Raw genomic sequence first — 26,527 nt, 5'->3', positions numbered from 1 at the left:
TAGCCTCCTGTAAAAAAATGAATTCCCCCAATTTAAGTTCTGCCCAAATTGTAGGGAAATTTTTAAGAAATACTTTTTCGGGCATGAAGGGGCCTTTTCCCAGAAAAAGTCCAATTCAAAGTGAATAAATTTTGGAAAATAATTGTTAGACAGAAAATTTTGGATATTTCATACATTATAATGTAGAACTTTTCCTAAAAGGTTTTTTTCCGTAAACCCTTTTTTTGGAGGAAAAAAATTTTTTCCCCCCTTTATGAAAAATGAACCAATAGTTTTGGGGCCGTAGTAAAAGACTTGTGCTGGATTTTTTCTAAAAAAATCTTTTTCCTTTCACAAAAAACCATACCCATTTAAAATATATCCCCATCCTTTAAAAAAGCTTCATTTAAAAGATAAAACAAAAAGTTTTTTAACTGACGGGGTTTTCCCCCCATTTTTTAACGTCTTTTTTAAACTGATCGGTTTACTAAAATTTTTTGGGTAGAATTTAAAAAAAATTCCAATATGAACCCCTGGAAAAATTTCCGGGGGACTAATAATTTTTACAGGGCCTTTAAAAAAAAAAAAACCCGGTAAAAACACTTAAAATTGGAAGCCGAAAATCAAACCCTTTAAATAGAAAAACCAAAAAAAATGCACAATTTTTGGTATCCCAAGGGTTGTCGCCAAAACAATTTTTTTATAAAAAATTATAAAAATCACTTACTTCCATTTTAAACCCGGGTCTATTTTTTTTCCCCATTTTTAAACTGGGTTGTTTTTGGGAAATTTTTATATGGCTATAAAAAACTTTCGAAAAAGTGATACTATCTATATCAAGTTTCGGAATTTTTAAACTATTTTATCATAGTACCAAGTGTTTCCAGTCAGTTGACATTGTTAGCAGATTATGTGAAAAAGGTTGCCAGGAATTTTGCAATTTCACAAACTTTGAATTTTGATTGCCATCATTATATTTCTCTGGTCCTGGTAATCCACACTAAATTGAACCATTTGCTTATTGAGAAGAAATGATGATTATTCAGTTTTTCGAAAGGCTTAAATCTCCTACGAAACAAGATAAAGAATTCCCGTGCTAATTAATGCAAGTCAGCTGTCGGGTAATGGATCTTATTAAATTTAATTATCATTAAACTTTCACCATAATGGATTATTATTTTTAAAATCCATTTAAATTTAGCCGACTTGTGACTTTTAAGTGTTGCTTTCAAGGATTGAGACATCAGAATTGCAGCCACCGTTTATCCCTACGTGATTTGTAACCGGCCCCGCGTGATTGTTACCCCTACGTGATTGTAAGTGGCATATTATATGGAAATTCGGATTAATGAAGTCAGTGCAGTCTCTTAGCTCCAGTAGGTGGAATGGTTTTTGAAAAACCGTGCCCTGGTGTTGTTTTTTTTAAATTTGTACAACACCGAGCTTAAGCCAAAATTATCTTTTTCCTGTGGTCCGCGCAATTTTTGACCTAAGTTGTGTTGGTACGCCGTTTAAACCAGACCAAACAAAAAAAAAACATTTAACTTGTGAACTTATAAATCGCGATAATGAAACTTCTAACTGATCCTTGAAAATGACTAATTTAAGAATAAGTATTGTGTATCATTTGGAGGTAAATGAATATTATTACGAATTATGTTTTCAACTTAATTAAGTTTATTTAGTGTATAAATTAAAATAAGGCATTGAAACGTTGTTTACCAAAAATGCAAACTTTACCCTTCTTGAAATTCTTTTCTAAATAGCATCCCCGGAGAGTTCGAGATAAATTTGAGCAACAACACCAACACTGTTTACAGTCAATACCAAAGCATCGCAATGAAAAACAATTGCGAAAGATGTCTCATGATTCCAAAGACACGTGATGACAAAAGAAGAGCAAATCCGCACAACGATAGACCTTCTGACAAATTAAAAAACACAAGAGGCATCAAATATTGGCACAAACAGAATCAAGAAAAATCTTTAAAAAATAACCCAAAAAAAAAAAAAAACAAACCTATCTGTTTTTGGGAAAAGAGAAGTTTTTAGAAAAAAAAAATAAAATACGTCATATGTGGGGTTTTTATAATCATGGTAACGTGGGGATAAAAGGGCATTTTTTTGCGATACATTTTAAGGTTACTATTTTAAACCGTGTAAAAAAACCCCAAAAAACGGTTCCGGAGTTCGTTGTGCAGTGATTTCTGCAAATAATGACGTTATTAAAAACTTTTTTAAACTTTTTATTTTAAAAACTTTTATAACAACATTCATAGTGCGTATTTCCAGCGTTTTCAAAATTTTGTAAAATGCCGTAGTCGTCAGACCGGCGGGACATCCATGGAAAATATTTTTTTCTGACATGATGTCCATTCAGTAAAATAATAATAGTAAAAATAATCGTGTATAATGCAATCCGTAACGCATGAATTTGAAATAATGGAGGAATTGTGCAAAAGTAAAAAATTTGAAAGAAAATGAATAAGCACATACGCCTGTTTAGACATTATATTTTTAACCAGCATTGCAAACATTTTTCAGGGCAAAGTATTACTTTTTTATGATGTTTTGTGAGAATGAAAACTGGGTACTGGTAGTGTAGGTGAACTTTTTGTTTTTCGTCGTTATTAAATAAAACTTAATTTCATTTTAGTATACCGATAAAATTTGGTTCAGACACTTTTTATGAAGTAGCAAGTGCTGCCTCAGTGCACCAATCACGAAATCGGCGTTATTTGGTAAAAAAAATGGCTAAATCCCATGTTGTGTGGTAACAATATTGTAATTTGCAACAGCGGTATTCTGACGGTCAGGACAGTATAGAAGAGCACGTAAACAATACGTCAATTACGAGTTATTGCGTCAATTTCGTAGTAATGCGCTGATCCCGTGTACACTTAGAGGAATTTACGATTTAAGGATCAGGATCAAGATCAGGATCAAATTGAAAAACTCTAATATTCTTCATTTTTTATCCTCATAGATTAAATATCTAATGTTAATTCGATAAAACGGGACTTGCAATAGCAAATTAATGAAATTTTAGAATATTTTATTTTGTTAAATTTTTACAAGATTCGGGCATTTTAACAGGTTGATCCAAATATTGATCCTGATCCTAAAATTTATCCTTATTTTGATCCAAATATTTTTGTATTTGTTTTGTTATTTTGGTTAATTTTATCCCAAAATAGTTTGATTTCTATTCAAATCAACATTTTTTAACATTTTGAATATTTACTATTTAATTCTAGCAAAACACAATAAATTTTAATAACATAAAACAATAAAAATAAAATTAGGATCACTTGATCCTGATCCTGATCTTTTCTTTGTGAACACGGGGATCAAATGATTCTGATTTTTATAATGCTTTATGAGACTTAAATTGATCGTAAAAGTAAATGTTACATAACATGCTGATTTCCACAGAAACACAGAAACAGCCATGTTTTTTTGATATAAATGAAGAATTACAATACAATGTAAAATGCCCGATTGTCCCGTGCTAAGTAATAACAATTTTTTTTCCCCAAAATTTCATAACATGCTATTTCAAGTCGCAATTTTTTGTAAGTAAAAAATTAAACGAGGATAAACAGTGAAAAATTTCGAATATTTTTTTTTAAAATTTTATCCCGTATTTTGACCCTGATACTTTAAATGATAGCTGAACACGGGGTTTGGACAAGGCGAACATTGGCCCAAGCGATTTGACAAATGTGTTTAACTGTATAAGTTAGAACAGAAAGTTACATTTAGGTTTCAGAAAAATGTATTACCTTGTATTAACAATATCAATTTGTATAATTAATTGATAAAAGAAAAAGCCTGGTCATAATAATGTTGTATGTCTTACTGTTAGACCATAACAGGCTTTCAATGTCAAAGTAATATCAAAATTTTTAACATTAATGTCTTATGTTAAATTTCAATTCCTTTTAATGTCACTGAGGATATCTATTAATAATGAATTACAAGACATAAAAACATCATTAATGGTATTAGTAACTGTTGGCTTAAAAATAATGTTTGTACGCAGCCCATGTAATTGGGGAAATAATAATAAAATACACAGCAGTGAATAAAGGTCAACTTATATTGCCGAAGTTAAGTATTTTAGCAAATTCTTGATGAGGGTATTACCTCCGGGACCAAATGAATAAAAACACAAGAAGTTGAAAACCACAGTCTTGTTCTGAAAGACATAATGGAACTATTATCTTGCCCCCACCCCAATTTTAAAGTGGTATTAAATCACCAATACTAAATGTATTTTAATTTAAACAAGTAAATAAAACTAATGAACGGGTATCCCAGCTGTAATGTACAAATCACTTTAATAAAGCCAAAAGGTTCATATATAATTACATATTTGTAACATGATTGCTACAAATTGATATAATCACAAAATATTGAAAATTTCCCAATTCAAATGAAAGATTACTAAATGGGATTTTTTTAAAGGTTGGTATTCAACGAGAAACTCTTTTTTAGAAAACAAACCCTTTGAATATGGCACAATGAGGGAAACTTTAGACTTTCTTTTTGGCTACTCATGTCTCCAGATTAATAAAAACAATTTTTTCAAAATATTTAACTTTGCTTTATTTATATATCGAATGAAATCTAAGAAAAGTGAAAGATATGGCCCGATTAATGAAATGCTGACCAGGTGTATGCCTACTATGAATAAAATGACTACTTATATTTCCATATCATTATTATTCCTAATCTACGGCTTTGTCTTAACAACTTCTTAAGTTATTTTAAAGATGAAATAAAAAGTAAAACTAATTCTTCTCAAACTGGGGGAAAAATTTGGGTTTGTTTTTTTTTGTTTTTTTTTTTTAACTGATCCCAAAATTTTAATTCGATCTTCAAAAAATTTAAAATTTTATATCGAAAAGGGAAATTTTTTTACTCAGTTTTGTATAGTTTAAATTTTAAGTTAAATAGTGTAAAATTTGGGAATTGATTTTGAGAAAGAAATAGGGTTAAATTTATATTGTTATTTAAAATTTTTTTTAAAACATTTAAACCATTTTCCCAATGTTTCCCAAGGCAAACGTTTAAAAAACCCCAAAGCTTTTTAAAGTAAAGAAAAATGTATTTTTGGGAATTTAATCCCAAAATTTTTTTTGTTTATTAATTATGGTTTTATAAAAATTTTTTAATCCTGCCCTTCCAAAATTAAACTTGGGAAATTTAAGGACAAGTCGACTTTTGCAAAAATTTGATACCTTGTTTTTTTTACACGAATTTTTTCTCAAAATTAAAAATAAACATAAAACCTTTGTAAAATTTTTTTTAAATATAGTAAACGGGTCCGGGAAAGGGAATTTTTTTGGAGTGTTTAAATTTTAAAATTTTATTTGCCCATTATTGGAATGGAAATGTCCCAAAAACGCCTTTTGGTTTAAAATTATGTATTCTGAGATTTTTTTCTGATTATTTTTTTTAAAATTTTTTAATTTTATAAGTGCGATTTTATTACACAAATTTTTTCTTTTTATAAATAATTTTTTTTTTTATTAGTCTTTGCCAAACTAAAAATTCCATCTAAATAAAACGACGTTTGATTTCCCATTGTAACATTTGCCCAAATTCCGGGTCATTTTTAATAAAAAATTTTAAATACTTGTGGACATATAAATTTAAAGGGTTTGGTTGTAAGTTCAAAAATATAGAAAAAAGGCGATACGGACGTTACAACCAGTCGTTTTGTGAAAAATTGTTCCGGTTAGCTAATGCGGAGTTCCCTCGTCAAACAGACATAAATGGCAAAGAATTACAATGAGTAATTAGGAGCGGAAAGAGTACAAATGAGTACATATGTGGGCTCCAGTCTCACTATATGTTTTAAGTTAAACGTTGAAATAATTAAGTAAAATTCGGTATTTAACTTACCGATGACATCGAAATGTGAACTGGAAGCTATAAATATCCAACGCTTCTGTGACGAATGCTCCACCACCACCACCACCACCGCTTCTGCAAAAGCTATGGCCAATTTTAGGTATTGACTCAGTCAGTAAAACTAGGTCAACGATTTTATATTTATATTACCATTTATACTCTTTTATTTCGTATTTAGTTAAACATTGCAAGTGTCGAATTTTGATACATTTTCTGTCCTTTTATTCTCTAAATGAAGTTCAAAAACTGTCTTGCAGATAAATTAGCAGATTTTTTCAGATGAACAGGCTCATTTCGTATTTTACGCTGTCAAAATCAATTTCTTTACGAAGTGTTGAAGAGTTTATTTGTCAATTTTGATGGGTACTGCTTTTTCAGTGTTATTGGATGTTTTGTTTTACTCAAGAAATGATATGAGTTCATATTTCGTTCGTTACTTAATTCTGAGGAGAGAATTAAACACACGCGGAGAGAGAAAGAGAGAGTGTGTGTGTGTGTGTGTGTGTGTGTGTGTGCGCGTGTGCGTGTGCGTGTGCGTGCGTGCGTGCGTTATTAATTGTTTGATATAGATATAAACAGTTGTAGATACTTTTTCCGCGACACTTTATATATTTATTCTACATGTTGTTTAAGCTATCTCTCTTAAAATTACATGTAATTAGAACTGATTTTGCAACTTCCTGCACTTCAATAAAACTACGACATAACGCTGAAAGGCGATTGTAACGTACACCTGCGTTTTCTAATGTAGTCGTGTTATTAGCGAATCGTTATATTTGACATTAACAGCATATATGAACCACTTATATATTATATATATTTAATTTAATGTACAACATTATTTGCCGACCGTGTTCACCTGGTCGTAAGGTTACGGACAAGGGCAACAATATTCTTAATCACTTTGAAAGTCTACGACTCATTGTAAAAAAGGGCATTTGAAATCTAGCATCATGAGACATCCTTGAACACAACCAATGCATTTTCATACAAAAATCATGACATAAGCCGCGCCATGACAAAACCGACATAATGGATGCGCAGGCTGGTCTGGATCCATGCTGGTCGCAAACGCACTATGTTGGTTTTGTCGTGACGCGGCTCATGTAAAGAAAAAGTCTGCACTTTTTACGAGTTAGGAGGGTGTGATCTTGAGTGAGATGGTTATAATAGCACAGTTTCAGAAGTGCATATTACAAACTTTTCCAACAAATAGTGGTGATGAAGACTGATGAAGAATCTTGAAACAAGTAATCCGCACATTTTTCTGTGATTACAAGCTTGGTAAAACTTTGGTATTGATAGAATTCATCAACCGTTCTATGCCACACAAACACATCTACCTGGTGAAAAGTTACGTTCAAGACTCGATGATATTACTTTTTCTATTGCAAAATTGAGACAGTTGTGGCGACTTCAGCGTTCATAAATAAACGGTGTAAATACACAGAAAGTGTGTAGCTATTTAAATACTAGTATAATAATAGTTGTTGCTTTTCTCGTTCTTTAATACAGTTTGTTGAATTAATGTATTTAATGCAACTCCTATACAGGGTTACAGAAAACTCTTAAACGTAAGTAGTACTGTAGTTATATTGTTTACATACATTGTATTTCTTTTGTTCTCAAATGCAGTCCTGTACTCAATCAAACCGAGCCTGCAATATTTTCAATTTTGCCATGTTGTGCTTTCTTTACTGTGTAGGGATTCTATTTTTTCTATTTTGCTAACAGTAACTAAACAAAAAATACTCATTAAACTATACGAGGTATTTCATTTAATTCTAAAAGATCTTTTTAGGAGATATATCTTGTCTTGTTATTTTGGTGATTTGATATCCAGTTGCCATACTGGAACCTTTTGTAAAATACGAATATTTTATGATTTTGATCCAGTTTAACTCTGAAGGTGGTCTCTCGCCAACATAACAAACAATTAATTATACAGATAAGTGTGCACCAATAAGGAAGCATTTCTAGTGTTGATTTTCTTTTGTTATAGACTTTACTACTTTAAAGAAGAAACTTAACTGTGTAAAAGAATAAAAGAAATTGAGAATAAATAAATAAATATATATATATGTATGTTTTTGTGTCTTTCTTGGAACTCATTTTTACACTTTTCAGGTGCTGGCTCTTTAAGAAACTTTGGCTTAAATCTTATAAGGTTTAAAGTTTCAACATTGTTTACCTTTTAACCAGGAATTGGCTACTGTAACAGCAATGTTGCAGACATGAAACCAATACCGGATTCTGTACCTCGCTATAAGTTCCAGCCTGTTGCGATAGAAGAACTCTTTCGTTAGTGGCGGTTGTCAACATTTGAGTGACTAGTGTTGTTATTCTACTTTTACCGCAACTTATGAGGTGTGCTTGCTGACATTTGTCTGTTGTGGCAATATTGCTCAATATTCCCTTAAGTGTTTGCAATATCAAGATTTGTCATTGCCATATCTGTTCACAATTTTAATTGCTCCCACGGCATGGAATTTTTGCGAAAAATAAAAAATAACTCGTAATGAACTATTAAAAGTACCTAAATCGCTTCGATTTAGTATTCAACAATGCAGTTAATGTTTAGTTATTCATGCTGTAAAAATTAAGATAAAAGTTCTCCTTCAGACATCCAGATGATGGGCGGGTCCCTCGGGACGAATATTCCGATCCGATCCGAAATATATGGCAGATATCCCTAATTCGTTCTGGACGGAATGATTTCCAAAACATTTTTTAAATCAATCGTTTCAATATTACTGAGCCATTTTGAACGTCTACAGTACACTGGTCATGTTATACACATGATATTAAATTGGACATATTTCATTTCTTTGGAAGATGACTTTGTTTTTAGATTATTTACTTGTAATGTTTAACTATACAAGCTTCTAACTTCTCAAAATGAGGGGTAGGTTTTTTTGTAATACTGATATTAAAGTGACATTATGCTCATTATTTCATTGTCAAATTGACTTTAATTGACTATATATTTCAATAAACTGGTCGTTATAAATGGTGATTGACCAACACATGATATTTGAAAATGCTTAGGGTAAAAATAAATCTACCTAAATATATAAAACAGACTACCCCCCTCTTTTTATGAATTGAAAGTTACAATTACATTCCGACAGACAATTATACACATTTTACAAGTCCTAGTGAGATATTTATCGCTCATGTGAAGTAAATTATAAAATTGAAAGGAATTATGAGAAAATGTTAACTTATTTTGACTTTCACCTGTTCACTCTGCCATGGATTGACATAGTGTCACTTTAATATGCTTTAAAACTTTATAAAAACGAATTTCTTTCTAAATCTAGATTAATGGTGATTGTGGAGAACTTTGTTAAATATTTTCAATTATCAGTCCTTTAATATTCAATGAGTCATTTGGCACATTTCCCATTTCCAAAAGTGGTTGTATTTGACGTCTGAAATACATGTAGTCCTAATTATAAGACCTATACGTAACCTATTTCATATTTATCATTCATTAATCTGATATCTAACATTTTTCATTTTCCATGTTACGTTAGGTGCAAAATCGTGTAGCAAAAAAATTGACATTAGACATCGATTTAGATCTAATGAATTTAAACAATTAAAACAGCGTGTATTTACATTAATTTTGACCTATTTATGAACAAAACTAAAAAATAAATACCTTTAAACAAAATAATTGAACTGTCACATCCGAAAAAGCATGATTAAATTCTCTTATTTTATCAAATATTTTATACAGCCGATAAACAAATGGCCGCCAAACAGTGCGCGAAATCTAATTCGCTAATTCAAATGCAAGCGTTTAAATGAGCCAAAAATTTCAAACGAAACATTTTTGACTGAAATATTTGCCTATGCACCGCCAGCGAGTACGAATATTTTTCCGTTCAAAAAATTGGAACCGATCTATAAAGCGCTTTACTTAACCAGTATGGCCGATGAGCGAAATAGATTGATATTTATTTTTCATTTTTAATTGATAAGTACATTGTTTGAAAGTTTTTGTTAATGATAGACCATGCAATTGAAAGAACAGAAGATAAGTTTTTGAATAAAGCTTAAAAGGCAAGTCAACAAACATTTTTTTAATTTTTCATAATGCTACGCGTTTATGAGCAATAACTATTAGGCGTCAGGCTTGACCAACATAAAACTATAACAAGTCTGTAACGTCTAATCTATTGGACTAATATACATGTATTGATATTTTGATAGTATAGTATCATTTTTCTAATTCTATTTTTCATATTAATTAGTGTTAAAGCTACTCTCCCACACAAAACAGACCTAAAACATCAACATACATGTATTTTTTTACAGTTATTAAATATGCATAGAAGTAAAATTTGCAGTTTTCACGAGATAACTGTCACCTAACACTTACTATGTTTAACATGACATAGATATAAACAACCCTTTTACCACATTCGTGAACATGTTACGAGTAGGACAGCTTGTTGCAGAGCAGAACTTAATGTCAGTTTTAAACCGATATATGTCTTCATTTTTTCTTTATTAATAGACATAATTTTTTTATGATATATTGTGCAGCCATCGATTTCAGTACAAAAAAAACCTAATCAAGCGCACAACTGTTCTACCCGCGAACGACGGATCTACTTAAAACCAGTTATTAATAACGAGTGTCAATATTTACAAAATAAAATGTTGCACAGTTTAAAATGACTGTAGCATAAAAAAAAGAAAAACTTTTTGATGACAATTTATTTCAAAAATGCCGACACTACAATGTGTGGGATAGCTTTAAGGGAAAATTTTGATATATATTATAATTATAAGGTATGGCATTTTAAAGTTATGTTAGAAAGAGCGCTTTTATGATGACCTTTTTTAACGAACATTATATAACCAATTTTTTGTGTTAAGGATGAGCGTTTTACGTTTCATAATGATTCATACGTGCTGTAACTTAGCGCAAGAAGGACAACGGCAGTAACAAAAGTTACAATAAGAACTCTGAGAGTTATCAAAAGAACTCCGTGACATTTAGAAAATAGGGCATACATTTGTTAGTATTGGCTTCATTTTTGCATCTTTCCAATTAAGTATGGCGACGAAGAAGATCACAACTGGACAGGTCAATGTGTACGAAAGAGCAAAAAATTTGATTTTTACACAAAACTACCATATTTTAAGCAAGAGGCTATGAAAAATAATACAATTTGTATGGCAAGCCTTATCATCAAAGTTTGATTTAGCATTAAAAACTCCCTTTTTAAAGATTTTTCACGAATGTTTCTTCGGTCTTGGAAAAAGTTTTCCGACGAAATCCGTAACGTTTTCCAGGATCTCCGTAACAGTCAGTTCCTCCCCCGTGGGTAGGCAGATAGAATTTACAACATTACAGGTGCGACCAGGAGACAAGTTGAGGTCAGAATATTCCGTTTAAACGTTGTGGTTCAGGTACACGAACACCCCAATCTAACTTTTTTTGCAGAGTTAAATAAAGTTATGAAAATAAAACAAGACTTGTTTGGCTTTTGTTTCTTGTAGAAAGGACAACATGAGTTGTAAAGTGTTTAATGATGGTTTAAATCATGCTAAATGCTAATTAAACAGTTTAGCGCCGGTATGTATGATAATAATAGTATAATAAAATTTAACTGGAATCCCACATAAAATCACGCAATATTTCTAAAAATAAAATACAGCAAATATCGGTCGATTTTTAAGTGCTTTATCAAAAGGAGTGTTTCAAGCTAAAAAAATGGAAAAATGTAGGTGATTCTATAACTTTTGACAGGTACGTTTGTATTTATGTTAAATTTTGGTAACGTACATCATGATCATATCACATGAATTCGTAAATGACAATCTTGTTTTCAATTCATTACTATTCTGCTCATCGTTCGAGTGACAATTCATGAGTTGCGCGCTCTGCGGTCGGGGACCAACTTCATATGGTACAGGTTGAAACAGTAAAACATGTTTCTATTGAAACATATTTAGCTATTCTCCCGTGTGAAAAAAAATTAAACGATCGAAACAATACATAAAGGTCAAATAGCAATTTATTATTATTATCATTATTATTATTATTATTATTATTATTATTGCGACGGACGCCCCCTCAGGCGCGTTCAGAGCTAAGTCATCTACACATGGAATTTCGTCGGCTACAATCGCGCAAAGTGTCCTAAACCGAATTAACAGCCCAAGAAATAGTACATGAATTTGATCCTTTAAAACTCACATACTTTGTCGGGATATCTTAAAATCTTCCATATTTAGCCTTTTCAATTTCAAATTAAGTTATCCAAATTAAAATATGAGCGTATTTGATTGATAAAAACGTTGTAGTCCCGTATTATTGCGCAATATGCAAATTACTGCCGAAACGATTTACAGCTGTCGAAAAAGTAGGACAGCAAATTATACTATAATAAAGGTGTAAGCTCTGAGTTCCAAGAAATTATTAGTAGGAAATAAATATTTCTACATTATACAAAACATTATTATTAACAAATCAAAAGTTTTTCGTGACTCTAGAATAACTCGCGCATTAATAAAAGAAGAACTATTTTCGTGACTCATACCGCGGGTTTAGCTGAATATTCAGCAGTTATTAATAAATTAGATACAGTACAATGGTTAGTATAAATATCTATTTTTGAAAATCTATGTAACAACAGAGTTTTTCAACACTTTACCACCATGTAGTCTTTCATGATAATCTTTATTGAAGGAAGTTATAGTATAATATAAAAAATACACTTTTAATTGCTGATGATTTTAACCAAAAATATTTTTAATGAGACATATGGGACATAATGATTACATACAAAATGTAATGGCGCGAAAGGTGTAAGACGTGTTTTTGTGTCTCTCGAAATTGAGTGTTTTTTTGTTGGATATAATAAACTGATATTTTGGATTTTTATATTAGTAGAGAGGGAATTTAATCAGTGAAAGGATGGACCTAATATTAAGATAATATGAAAAACAAAAAGAGAGGAAAAAGGAAAAAAAGTAGTGAAAGTGATGATGAACAAAATTTGAGTAAATTATCAAAATTCGAATTATCGCCTTCGGCTACAGACCAGTCAATAGAGGTAAGCGATCGAGGTTTTACGTGAGACGAACTCTATATTATACGAACAAGATCAAGAGTCAATATCACAAGTAACTGTACAAGTGATGTATTGAGCGGTCAAGTCAACCGTGACAAATCGGTAGATTGTATCAATATGGCGGACAAGTCTGGTGGGCCTACAAATGCAGATATTATTGCTATGCTAGGAAAAATGAACTTAAAGTTAAGTGACGTTGATAAAAAACTTGAAACTCTGGAGTCTATTCAAAGAAAGGTAGAATCTAAAGTGGAAGGGCTAGAAAACAAAGTAGACAATTTTGATAAAGAACTTAAACGTTTATGGTTACATGTTGATTCAAAAGTAAAACTCAGCGACGATAAAATTGATCGCGTAGAAAATAGAATAGCGTCTGCGGAAATTGAAACATGGGAAGCGTTTAAAATAATTGGTAATCTTGAGAAGAAAAATGAAGAGATGAAAGAATCGTTACTATACATGCAGTCGCAATCAATGCGAAATAATCTTATTTTTGGTGGGATTAAAGAGAAAGGATATGAAAAGCCCGAAAACACTGAAGACCTTTTAAGAAATTTCATGGTGGAAAAGTTACAGCTCGCAAAAGATTTCGTGTCGAACATTAAAATTGAAAGAGCGCATCGCATGGGTGCTATATCAAGAGACCAAAACGAGGCTCAAAACAGAAGTCGAAGAATTGTATGCAAATTCAATATGTTCGCCGACAGGGAAATTGTCCGGAAATCCAGCAATAAATTAAAAGACACAAATTATTATATATCGGAACAGTTCCCGCCGGAAGTAGTAGCAAAGAGGAGGACACTTTTCAGAAAGATGAAGCAAGAAAAGAAAGCCGGAAATACAGCATGGGTGTCGTGTGACAAACTCTATGTAAATGGGAAAATTGTAACAGATGTATAGGAAAACGCGGATGGGCTTAAATGCTTAATATGGAACTGTAACGGACTGAGTTCTAATAAAACAACAGACAAAAACTTCACTGACTTTTTAACCAAAATGACGTCATCATCTTAACTGAATCATGGACTAGTAAATCAAGTGAAATAGATTTAGAAGGGTTTTCATGTAACAATTTATATCGTAAATTCAGACACCGCAATGCTAAAAGAAATAGCGGTGGTATTGTTGTGTATCTCAGGAATAATGTTAAAGATGGTATTTCAATAGTAAAAAATATACATGACACAATTATTTGGTTAAAATTTGATAAATATTTCTTTAATAATGCTTCTGACATTTACCTAGCTGCAGTTTATTTATGGGGAGAAAATTCACCCATTGCAAATTTGATAGATATAGATTTGTTCGACTGTTTACAAAATGATATAGAACATTTTAAGTCGAAAGGCACGGTGTTTGTTTCAGGAGATTGTAATGCAAGGACATCATGCAAACATGACTATATATTATGTGATCAATTTGTGCCCGACATCGACTCAGATGATTATTGTATTGATACACCCTTGCCAAGATTTTCAATGGACAAGGGGAGTAACTCATATGGTAATAGATTAATTGACATGTGTAAAGCTACCTCCCTTAGAATAGCAAACGGCCGCTTAGGTGACGATTTCGGGAAAGGTGTTTTTACATGCTATAATTATAATGGTGCTAGCTTAATAGATTATTTATTATTGTGTGAAAAAGATTTTGAAATGATAAACAATTTTTATGTATGTAATTTTAATGAATTCAGCGACCATGCTGCCTTAAATTTTGACATTTTGTGTAACTCGGTTAACGCAAATGGTTCAAAGTATTTAATTACAAGTATATTAAATGGTGTGATAATGATAAAGAATTATATCGTTTTGGAATTATAGCAAAATTGCCTGTTTTAAATGATATATTATTGAAATGTAATGTAAATGATGTAAATAGTGTAAATAATACGGTGAATTTATTCACGAGTGCTGTGAGAGAAGTGGCAGATCCTCTTTTTTTAAAACATGGTTGTACATTTCCAAGATTTGATGTAACTGAAATTGATGATTCCTGTAAATGGTTTGATTTAGATTGTAGGGAAACAAAACAATTGTACAAAAATGCATTAAAACAGTTTAATATGTCACACAAGAGACTGATAGATTAGAATCAGTTCAACGTAAAGCTAGGTATAAATATGTTGTTAAGAAAAAACGTCGTTCTTTTAAATGGCAACAAACTAAAAATTTGGAAAATTTAAAAAAGAGTAAACCACGTGATTTTTGGCGCTATTTTAAAAAGAAACAGGGACGTAATAATTGTGAAATACCTTTGTACGATTTTAAAACATATTTTGAAACTATGTTCTCTGAAGTAAATTTTTCTTTGAATGAAAGAGCAGAAGATTTTAGCAATGTCCATGATTTTAATGATTTTAACCCTGTTTTTTTTCTGAATTAGATGGAAATATTACTTTACAGGAAGTACTTAAGGCAATTTCTATGCTTAAACGAAATAAAGCGGCGGGGATAGATAATCTTTTAAACGAATATTTTATAGAAGCAAGTGATATTTTGTCTGGACATATAACAGAGCTATTTAACAATATTTTAGAATCTGGCATTTTCCCCGAAATCTGGACAAGAGGTTGTACATAAAAAGGAAATAAAGAAAATGTACAAAATTACAGAGGAATAACTTTATTAAGCCATCTTGGTAAATTGTTTACTAGTATTTTAAATCAAAGAATAACTAAATGGTGTGATGAAAATAATATTATCTCTGATGCGCAGTTTGGTTTTAAAAAAGGTAGTTCGACTACAGAAGCTGTTTTTATATTGCATTCTATAATTGAAAAATATTTGAACCAGAATAAAAGATTGTATTGTGCTTTTATTGATTTAAAACGCTGTTTTGATTCTATATGCAAGAATGCACTTTGGTTTAAGATGTATTATGCTGGTTTGAATGGTAAATTATTAAGAATTATAAGAAGTATGTATAGCTCTGTTAAATCTTGTGTTAAGTCCTGTGGTAACTATTCTGATTTTTTTATATTTCGATTGGATTACGTCAAGGGGAGATAATTTCGATAGTTATGTTTTCCTTGTTTATTGAAGATCTAGAACTTTATTTGCAAAATAACTTAAATTCTGGTATAGATCTTCAAGACATTTGCCTAATCTTACTTTTGTTTGCTGATGATAGGGTATTAATTAGATGAGTTGACCACAGCTGGTCTAGACTTGTTAATAATATTTTGTCCTAATTTTCTATTCATAGTTTAAACCAATAATTTGATTATAGTTTTCCTTTTGTATATTTTGACCGAATTAGTTACTAGTAATCCTTTATGGTATCATTTTTCTATTGTATACTTTAGACCAGATTTATGTGACCCCTAATCCTTTATGGTCGTAATCACCGAGTCCAATCGTTCACTATGTTTCCCAGGCGGAGAACGCATGAAGAGATCAATTTTACAGGTGGAAAACTGATACTGTAGTAAGAAAATTGTCTTCAATTTCTTTGAAAATGCATATTTCACAAAACTTCATAGCCTTTTCTGATCTCGTATGATTACTTTATCCGACAGGCATCTCAAACTCGCCAAATCTTTGTTAACTTATTAGATCATTATCGACAACTGCACAAGAAAAGTCACAAAATTGGTAAAATCGCTCTTTGATAGCCAATAACTTGACATCCAAGCAAACTTCTAAACATTTGTATCGCTTTAAAGGTTCTTTATTAACATCGTGATATTACATTACAATAGACTGTGTTAAAACAAAAATAAAACTGTAATTTCATGTCTCATCCGCTGTTCAGATCTTGTGTTTCGTTTCGATAAGCATTGAACTCTGCGGATTCCACAGTATATGTTACAATTTATTTAAGACAATGTTGTAATATAAGACAATATAAGAAACATACTTATATGATGTATTAGAAAATATGACAGCAAATATAACTCCTGTTATATAAGATTAATTTTCCTTAATTTTTGATCCTGTACTTCTTTTTCGACATGTGCAGTCTTAAGGAAATTGCCTCTCTTTACTTGTTATTAATGCTATGTTTCATAATAATTATGTTTTGTGTTTTATTATTTCATGTAAATATTTGTATTTTTTGTATGTATATATGTTATGCTCTTCAAATATTGGAGGAAATAAAAGAATATATTCCGTATTTTTAGAGTATAATATCGTTCAAGCGAATTTTTTTCAAAATGAACGCATGAGCCGAACTTTTCATGTGGTTTCATCAGATTGCAAAATGAACGCATGAGCAGGCGGAATTTATGGTTACTCCAGTTTTCATGGATATCTCACATGTTATCGATCACTGAACCTTTAAATTCCAAAATTTTCGTTCCAAATGTTTGAGCAAACAGAAGTATTTTCATACCTTATGACGAATTGCTTATAAGCAATAGATGAAGGTCCGTTCGGTTCTGTGAAAATATAATAAATCCTCATTGCTAAAACTTTGAGTAAAATATTTGCAAAATACAACATCATTGGTTGATGGGACTTAAATTTCCTGTATGTTATAATTAAAGATGTTACATACACTTAAAGAACCTGTGACTCAAAAATGTTATGTTCTTATATGAAAAATCTTTGGCTTAAATAAAGAATTAACAATGTTAAAAGTTACAGAAAACCTTTTTGATAAGGATATTGCCAAAATTTAAAATTTCCGATAATAAAAGGAGATAATTAGAAATCTGGTTTTGGTAAAAAAAATCAGTTTTGCATTCAAATAAAAATTTCACAACCTTTTTTCCTCAAGAAATATCATATAATGTGTTTAATAATGTCAACTTCTTAAGTATATGTTTTTCAGAAGAACTGACTTCATATACAACTTTCGCAAGGATGTTACATCCTTAATTATAACATACAGGATCTTTAAGCAAGAATATATATATCATCTTCCTTACAAAAAAATGAACACACAAGAAAATGTTGAAATAACACATATTTTTTTAGGTTCATTATAAGTTTTTCTTTTAGAAATAATACACTTTTTATTTTAATGAAGAATAGGCAAAGTATTTATCAAAATGTGTTTCTAATTACCTCCCTTTATTTGCAGAACTTGTTTAATATTGGTAATTCTTTATATTATTTGAGTATCGAGTTTATCATATTAGACTATTAAAGTAAAGTTTTGAGGTACAGGGACTTTAAAAGAATATACATACGCTATTATTTGTCATTTGTCCTTTGTTGTATTTGTTGTTTAATATTATGCATGTGTGATAGTAATTGTATATAATTATTCAGGATTCATGATTTAATTATCAAAGTACATATTTTGTAAAACAATCATTTACAATCTATAAACTTGTAATTCGTCGTTTAAAAAGGAAATTTATATCGTAATGTTGAATATTTAAACGTGATTCGTGTATAATATATTTTCATATGCTCATACTCTAAAAACAGGGAAGAAATAATTGTACAAAATAACATGTATTGGAGAAATTAATGAAATTACATCAATGCTACAATCGTTTACAAGTTTTCGAGGAACTATTATGCTTTTCTTTGTCGTCTTAACCACTGCTTTTGCAAATATTACAAACGAGGAATTACTTCAATTTCACACGCTCTTTCCCAACAGACCTCGTACTTTTGCTTATACATATACATATATACTTTTACATATATATATTTATACAGCGTACAAAGTATATTTTAATTTATAAAAAGATGTGTCTCTCACTTATTTGGAATAAAATTTGAAATTTTTAAAGTTTGAATATGTTAAATTTGTTAGATAATTAGTAAAAACTGGAGTTTTAAAAATACCACCTGCTCATGCGTTCACTTTGCAAACTTATGAAACCACATGAAAAGTTCGGCTCATGCGTTCATTTTGAAAATTCGCTTAAACAATATTATACTCCAAAAATACGGAATAGAAATAGAACAGGCTTTTGTTGGATGAGGATATGTTTATAAAGAACCTTTGGAGCGATACAAATGTTTAGAAGTTTGCTTGTATGTCAAGTTATTGGCTATCAAAGAGCGATTTTACCAATTTTGTGACTTTTCTTGTGCAGTTGTCGATAATGATCTAATAAGTTAACAAAGATTTGGCGAGTTTGAGATGCCTGTCGGATAAAATAATCATACGAGATCAGAATAGGCTATAAAGTTTTGTGAAATATGCATTTTCAAAGAATTTGAAGACAATTTTCTTACCACAGTATCGGTTTTCTACCTGTAAAATTGATATCTTCATGCGTTCTCCGCCTGGTGGGAAACATAGTGAACGATTGGACTCGGTGTGATCAAGGAAAATAGCCGCTGTTTTTTCACCGATCAAACTCCAGTGATTACCTCCCTTGGCATAATTATAAGCGGTGGTTAGAATTCTATTTTTAGTAATGGGAATACCCAAACATTACTAAAAATAAAATATGTCGGAATAATATAAGAGGTAAGGTTTAGAATATGTGGAAATGTTAATTTTTATGAAGCTATATCAACAATAAATTACTGTAGATATGTGCGCAGATACAAAACTTATTTTTTAACTTGAAATTCAGTCATGGGAAACCACTTTTATCTAACCTAACTAGATCTATTGCGTTATTTTGTGTAAATTTATATAAACACTAAAACAGTGCTTTTTACATTCGACAGTCAAATAGGAATAGAAACTTTAGGAGTAGAATACTTTTGTCCCGTGACAATATTTATTTAGAGTTTAAACAACAAAAATACATAGTACTGAGGTGTAGAGGAGCTGGAGTTTTTATTCATTTATTCATTTTTATGTTAAATTAATAAAAAGAAAAGAAGATTAAAAAAAAAAAACAGGTAAAATAATGATGTCCTTTAAATATATTGAATTTTACAAGTATACTGTAGTTAAAGTTATGTGTTAAATAAAATTTTTAACAAATAATTTAATAAACATAATGTACATTATAATCATAAATGAAACCATGAAAACCAGCAAATTATCTGAAAGAATCAATAAACTAAGGTCTCTCTGTATATGTGCTTTATGTCTTTATATCATCTATGTATATATTCTTTATATATGTATAAATTATGATATTAAAAGCATCTTTACATTACTGATAGATCAACAACCACTGAACAAATAAATAAAAAACTAAATCAGGCGTTTTTCGAGGTTTTGGTGGTCACAAGCCAGTACACATGAATACTCATTGAAAGTGATTCTGATGAAATATATATTTTTAGGAATTACAGGTATGCATGACCTTTTCAATAATGATTCAGATGAGAGCACAGATTGGATAATTAATTTGAGTCTTGCAAAAGTTCCAGCAAATTTTTTTCCTGGATAGATCCTATATTGGGAGGACATATCAATATAAGGTTTGTTTTTCATATATATTTATATATAGTTTACTCAAATATCTCAAACCTATAGTACAATAATGCATGTCTCATACATAATTATTTTATTTCCCCTATGACTAATGTGTAGTACTTATATGACTTTCTAGAATCATGTGATGTTCATGTCCTTCCTGTGTAAAGTTTATGATACAAATATATCTTTTTAATAACACTGTGGTATCTGGGTTTTTTTTTTGTTTTTGTTTTTAACATTTACCTTTGATAATGGTTTAGGTATTGGTCTAGTAGTAAAAATAATTAAAATGTATTGATTTAGTCTATTTCTGTAATGTAATTATGGAATACCAAGGTCACTGATAAAAAGTATATTTATACATTATAGTCGCATCAATTTAATCTTTATATCTAACCAAAAATAGATTATGAAATAAGTAAAATAACTAATGGGACATAATCAAAACTTGATTTGTCATCAACATAATTAACAGTTAACTCTCTTTGAAATTTAAATATATGGCCAATTGTTATACCTTTGTGAGGAGTTGAATTAGTAAAATATTGGTATTTCACTAGATTTATTATTATAATGATCATTGAGCGATAATGAAAATGTTTATGATACAATATAAAAAAGATTGTCCTTCATTTGATTATCAAAAGACTGCCCCACTCTTGTGTTCAATACATTCTCAACAATTTTTCTGTTGCTCTAAGGGATAATTGATTATTTTTGTGTTGCCACTACTCTTATATCTTAAGGGATCTTTTCTCCATTGTCCATCTGGCCCTTTAATGATTTTTATTTTTAAAGTTTGTCTGGACTACTCCTCTTATACCACTAATGTAATTTCAATGAAACTTTACATAGGATTGATTGGTAGCTCATGTACTTGTGCATATTACATGAGTTTTCCACTTGAATGATTTTTGGCTGAGTTATGGCCCTTGAATAAAAAGGCGTTTTTTGTGTTGCCAGCTAAACAGTTAGTATGTCTGGACTTCTCCTCATTAACCAATGGTGAAATTCAACATGATCAGTACTAATCCAGTTATGCATACTATTGGTATTTTCAGACTCAATGATTTTTGTCAGTTATGGCCCTTTAATAAAAATGGTTTTATAGGTTGAACAATTTTTGTCTGTGTTACAGCCCTTGAATAAAAAATGCATTTTGCCATGTTAATGATGTTTGTGTCCACCAGTGGCGTACCTACAGATACGCCAATACACACGGGCGTATAAAAAGAAAAAGTTTCATAAAAAAAATTCAAAAATGAAATCATTAATTTGGGCGTAGATCGATCAACATATACGTTACAGCTGCTAATTGATTCTTCAGGTATGCTTAGGATGTTACCTTATTTGATTAATATAGTAATATTCAATCAACTTATATTCATTTAAAATTATGTAGAATAGTTTTGACACTGTGAATCAGATCTTTGCAGTGAACTATTGCCAACATTTATCGGCACAAACCAAATTCAACTTTTGTTTATTTGACCGTAAAAAAGAATACCAGTATTTACAAAATATATCACTACGCTGTATATTCTTTATTATACGTAGTCTCATCTATACATATTTAAAACATAGACAAAAAATACAATGAGAACAATATATAACCATATAAGACACATTATGTCTAAATTTTTTTAATTTCGCCGACTTTAGATAACAAATTTGCGAGTCTGTTTATACCAACATGCTTTATGTGCGTGAGGCATTTAACTGCGTAATGAAATAACTTAAATATTTTGAATGGAAATTGAAAGACTATAGTTGAGAACAAAAATGTTAAAGACAATATTTATTGTGTACAACATTGACATACTAGTTATACGCATTAAAAAATATTTTAAGGAAGCTAAATGATGGTGCGAATCTATGTTTTAGCTGTGAATATGATAACTTTATGTTACACTAAACATGTACATGTAAGCTGTTGTGTTTGTATTAAAGTCATACAGGTCTGATTTAAAGAAATATTTTCCTTGATAATATCTCATGTTAAGTTATGGTGAACAAAAGAAAAATAACAAAGAAAAAACTAAACTTGTTTCAAAAAGAAATAAAACCAATCTTTTTTACATTAGAGAGACACCTGGCTATGTTTTGTTTTTCTAAAAGCAAATAACTTTTGAACTATTTAAAACAGTGTTCACGTTAGACTTTGTGCTATTTCTCTTACATTTAATATAATTTTATGTACTTGATGTTATTTTCATAACTATAGATAAAGACAATAGTAGTACAATTGGCTTAAATATCCCCTAAATCCGTAGTTATAGCACATAGCTATATTTGATATATAAGTATCTGGTGATCCTTCTGCCAAAAACCGGCACTTATAATAAACCGAGGTTCGCCCCTGTCTCCTGCTACACACACAGTACCTGCAACATGCAAATGTCTATCCTGAGGTCTCACTTGTGGTCACTGATCGCTCTTGTTTCAAATTAGAATACCGGTAATAATAGAATTGAATGCAATATTGCAAAATGTGAATTTTTTTTTTTTAATAGTTAACTGACCATTTCCACTTGTATGGGCTTAAATCTTCATTTTGAATTTTACAAACTTCTGAAAGTTTATTTTGCTCTAGTGTACATATCATATCAAATGTCAGAGATGTATTTTTAATGTAAATGCATAATTAATAAATACTTCAAACAATTACATGCATCATGTGGAAGTTATTACAAGTAGTATTAAAGTGGATTGGTCTACAATGGGCACATATACATATTCAAATATTGATTGAAATGTATCATTTGAATATTCTTGTCAAGTATTGCCTGAAATAGAATTGTTGTTAAAGTTACATATTCAAATAGTTAAAAAAGTTATAAAAATGTATCATTTGGACAGACAGACAGACATATACTTTTATTTACAATCAGGTTCTACAGTACATAATACATGAGAACAACATGATTTAATCACTTAGACAAAAATAGAATATATATACACATGGCAGTTTGCATGCAGATTATGGTGTGAATATAAATTGTGGAAAGGGTATTTACTAAAATTAATTATCATTATTATTTTATCAACAAAGGGGACAGTTTAAAATTATATACTTATATTTGATGGTCATCAAATCTTAAATTGTACAATCACTTTAGCGTTTATATAGCCATTTACGTAGTACACATTCACAAGTGTGGCACTGCAAAGTGGGTGTTTACAGTTCAGTAATTGGAGATCTCGTGCGACTTGTGAATGTGTACACGTGTGTTTATATAAATATGGAATACAGTTTATAAATGAAGAAATGAATGGATTAACACATGAGTTGAAATATTGGATATTCTTATAAAGTATTGCCTAAAATAAAAAAATATAAAAATGTATCATTTGGATATTCTAAAAAACTTTATAAAGTATTGCCTGAAATAGAATTGTTGTTAAAGTTACATATTCAAATAGTTATAAAAGTTATAAAAATGTATCATTTGGATATTCTTATAAAGTATTGCCTGAAATAAAAAAAATATAAAAATGTATCATTTGGATATTCTAATAAACTTTATAAAGTATTGCCTGAAAAAGAATTGTTGTAAAAGTTACATAATCAAATAGTTATAAAAGAATATAAAAATGTATCATTTGATATTATTATAAAGTATTGCCTGAAATAAAAAAAAATTATAAAAATGTATCATTTATGGATATTCTAATAAACTTTATAAAGTATTGCCTGAAATAGAATTGTTGTCAAAGTTACATAATCAAATAGTTATAAAAGTTATAAAATGTATCATTTGGATATTCTTATAAAGTATTGCCTAAAATAAAAAAAATATATAAAAATGTATCATTTGGATATTCTAATAAACTTTATAAAGTATTGCCTGAAATAGAATTGTTGTCAAAGTTACATAATCAAATAGTTATAAAAGTTATAAAAATGTATCATTTGGATATTCTTATAAAGTATTGCCTGAAATAAAAAAAAATATAAAAATGTATCATTTGGATATTCTAATAAACTTTATAAAGTATTGCCTGAAATAGAATTGTTGTTAAAGTTACATATTCAAATAGTTATAAAAGTTATAAAAATGTATCATTTGGATATTCTTATAAAGTATTGCCTGAAATAAAAAAAAAATAAAAATGTATCATTTGGATATTCTAATAAACATTATAAAGTATTGCCTGAAATAGAATTGTTGTTATAGTTACATATTCAAATAGTTAAAAAAGTTATAAAAATGTATCATTTGGATATTCTTATAAAGTATTGCCTAAAATAAAAAAATATAAAAATGTATCATTTGGATATTCTAAAAAACTTTATAAAGTATTGCCTGAAATAGAATTGTTGTTAAAGTTACATATTCAAATAGTTATAAAAGTTATAAAAATGTATCATTTGGATATTCTTATAAAGTATTGCCTGAAATAAAAAAAATATAAAAATGTATCATTTGGATATTCTAATAAACTTTATAAAGTATTGCCTGAAAAAGAATTGTTGTAAAAGTTACATAATCAAATAGTTATAAAAGAATATAAAAATGTATCATTTGATATTATTATAAAGTATTGCCTGAAATAAAAAAAAATTATAAAAATGTATCATTTATGGATATTCTAATAAACTTTATAAAGTATTGCCTGAAATAGAATTGTTGTCAAAGTTACATAATCAAATAGTTATAAAAGTTATAAAAATGTATCATTTGGATATTCTTATAAAGTATTGCCTAAAATAAAAAAAATATATAAAAATGTATCATTTATGGATATTCTAATAAACTTTATAAAGTATTGCCTGAAATAGAATTGTTGTCAAAGTTACATAATCAAATAGTTATAAAAGTTATAAAAATGTATCATTTGGATATTCTTATAAAGTATTGCCTAAAATAAAAAAATATAAAAATGTATCATTTGGATATTCTAATAAACTTTATAAAGTATTGCCTGAAATAGAATTGTTGTCAAAGTTACATATTCAAATAGTTATAAAAGTTATAAAAATGTATCATTTGGATATTCTTATAAAGTATTGCCTGAAATAAAAAAAATATAAAAATGTATCATTTGGATATTCTAATAAACATTATAAAGTATTGCCTGAAATAGAATTGTTGTTATAGTTACATATTCAAATAGTTATAAAAGTTATAAAAATGTATCATTTGGATATTATTATAAAGTATTGCCTGAAATAAAAAAATATGAAAATGTATCATTTGGATATTCTAATAAAGTATTGCCTAAAATGAAATTGTTAATAAAGTTCTAAGTGTTACACAGTAAGAACATATATATAGTGAATAATAATATTTTGTTCTAGAACATTTAATTATTTTCAATATAGATACCTGGTATTTATAAAATTGTGTCATATGTGTATCTCACACCTGCCAACAACATCCATATTTAATTTTTTCGCATTTTGTTGGTATGCATGAAACTAAATGCTGTGACCATAATTATATAAATTATATTACAGACCTTCCATTATAGACTTATTCACTTTAAGCTATTTATAATAATGTAACAACTATAAAATTATTGGAGTATTATTCATGAGTTCTTTTCTTTTCAGAAAAATAATGATATTTATATTCAAAATAGACCAAAGATATAATAGTGCTTTAGATTGAACGACAAAGATAAATTTTCAAGTTCACTGAATTTGATTTAATTATTTTATTGGAAGGGCCAACTCTCTAATGTTGTTTAAACTTGTGGTCTGACCCTTTTGCTTTTTATGAACAACTACAGCATCCAGTCCTATGTCTGCATGTGACATTGTATCTGTGTTTGTATAAAATGAATATGAAATATAAAAAAAATAAGATATTATTAAAAATGAAAAATATTTTTTTTCCTATTTTACAAATATGCTTCCTTTTATTGGTGATATTTCAGAGATGAGTTGCTCAACATTAAGAAAATGCCACATCGTAAAAACACTGAGGGTTTACCCAAGGGTACATTACTTTCAAAGAAGGTTTCATGATCTAATACCAAGATTCAAAAGATTGACAGGTAACTCGAGCTCTTTTGTTAGTCCCCTACCGGTTTACCGGAGGGGACTTTAGGTTTACCCTCCGTCCGTCTGTCCGTCTGTCCATCCGTCTGTCCGTCCGTCTGTCTGTCCGTCCGTCAGTCCGTCCGTCCACAAAACTGGATCCCGCGATAACTTGAAAAGTACTGAAAATATTTTTATGAAACTTGGTATATGGATAGATGGCAGTATGGAGATTATGCACGTCTTT

General features: G+C 29.5%; 1 long non-coding RNA gene across 1 annotated transcript; it reads left to right on the top strand.

Moving 5' to 3' along the window:
* Positions 1–11,594: 11,594 nt before the first annotated feature.
* Positions 11,595–26,312, top strand: LOC132735796 (uncharacterized). The gene is made up of 3 exons (XR_009626500.1): positions 11,595–11,671; positions 20,159–20,296; positions 26,178–26,312. It is a non-coding gene; the product is annotated as an uncharacterized LOC132735796 (long non-coding RNA).
* Positions 26,313–26,527: the final 215 nt, after the last annotated feature.

This window comes from Ruditapes philippinarum, unplaced genomic scaffold, assembly GCF_026571515.1.
Source record: "Ruditapes philippinarum isolate M1 unplaced genomic scaffold, ASM2657151v2 ctg10447_1_1_1_1, whole genome shotgun sequence".
Lineage (NCBI taxonomy): Eukaryota > Metazoa > Mollusca > Bivalvia > Venerida > Veneridae > Ruditapes > Ruditapes philippinarum.
This window is presented reverse-complemented; position numbering and strand designations above follow the sequence as displayed.